The sequence below is a fragment of the Neovison vison genome, chromosome 1 (genome assembly GCF_020171115.1).
Source record: "Neovison vison isolate M4711 chromosome 1, ASM_NN_V1, whole genome shotgun sequence".
NCBI classification, from domain to species: domain Eukaryota; kingdom Metazoa; phylum Chordata; class Mammalia; order Carnivora; family Mustelidae; genus Neogale; species Neogale vison.
The window spans coordinates 100,102,091-100,103,893 of NC_058091.1; positions in this window are offsets into that span (position 1 = coordinate 100,102,091).

Below are 1,803 nucleotides of genomic sequence, written 5' to 3' on the forward strand. Positions count from 1 at the left end.
CCTGCCTGCTCAGCATCCCTAACCCTTTTCAGGTAAACAGACTTATTAGCAGCAATACATGTTTTCAAAAGACTGAGAAGTGATTCTGAAAATGTTTCTGCAGAAACACTATAGTTAGATTTTGAATAAAATAGCACTGTGATATTAAAAAACAAAGACTCTTGGAAAAGGATTCTGTGTAGACTGTGTTGATAATTGGAACAGGCAGATTTGAAGAGAATAGGTTTGTCTTTGCATGTGGACTTACCAATTAACAAAATCACAGGTGAAAAGAGTTATATAGTTATAATAATGTCTGTAATGCATTATATACAGAGATGTGAACTATGACGGCAAAAACAATAAAATTGATCAGAATAAACCAAATACTGATTTTTAAAGAAAAATACTTTGGAGTATATATTCAGCAATAATATTTCTGTGAAATTTTAAAATGATGGTTATGTAACTGGCATTTATTGGTTTAAATATATTATTAATGTAAGATTGCTAGTTGCTTTGGGCAACTCAGTATTATGTCATACAACTACAGCAATAGCTAATCATTACTGAGGCTTTGTCAGATGGTAGGCACCATGCTGGGAACGTCTCATGTACAATTTTATTTAATTATCACAAAATCCCTGTGGGTGAGATAATCTAGTTTCTTTATGAAAATGTGGGAGCTATTTTTCACTGCAAATTTTTTAATAGTCTCTTTGTTTTAATCTGTCGGCAAATTTGATAAATAGGTCAAGTGCTTTTTCTCTAGAAAGACGGTTGCTATTTCAGTGTCCCTTTTGTGATGTACAGAATACCTTTAAATGATCTATTGTATTGACTTGAAATGTTTGCTTCATTTATCCTGCATATGATTTCATCACACACTGCGAGAAGTAAACAAAGAAAAATGTTTTCTTCATATTATCTTCTCTACTGCTTCCTAATATCTCACCTGTGAAACAGTAGTCATTTCTGACCTAGGAAGCCTTCTATCATCTAATGTAATGTAGTCAGAGAAGTGCCAGTAGAAGGTTGACTTATAGTTGCATTACCATTAGGTAAGGTGAATTATGCAGAGAAAAGCTTTGTGTTTTGTTTTCTATTTCTTTACACTTGACCGATGGCACCTTTATTTCTTACCTCTTATTTTCTCAAGGGTAGGTGTATACTATTAATTCTTTCAACAATATTCGTATAGACCAAATGTTAAGCGCCAGGAATGCAGTGGTGAGCCAAAGAATCATTAATTCCTGTCTTCACGGAAAACTTCACAGAAGCATGGGTTCCCAGGACATCTCTCATCTTGTGGGAATATATTGTTGTCGCCATCAACTGGGTTTCCCTTGGGTGAAAATTCTAAGTATCAAACCAAAAATCGAAAGGAAAGACCATCTCAATATAATGTGGTTCATATACAACTCTCCACCCACTCAGTTTATCTTTTACAATGCATATGAACCTTCACTGAAGTAACCCTTCAGGGGTGTCTGGGTGGCTTGGTCTGTTAAGCATTGGACTCTTAGTTTCAGCTCAGGTCATGATCTCAGGCTCATGAGGTTGAGCCCTGCCTGGGGCGGGGCGGGGGTGCATGCTCAGCGGAGAGTCTGCTTGAGGAATCTCTCTCTTCTCCTCTTCTTCTGCCCACGCCACCCTCAAATAAATAGATAAATCTTAAAACAAAACAAAAAAACAAAAAACAAGTTCAAAACCAAGATAACCCTTCAGTTTAAGTAGTGATTGCTTTGGGCGGATGTGGAGCAAAAGTTGGATCTATTAACTTGCTGCCTGATCGTTGTGTAACTTCTGATGAAGCTGGTTTTG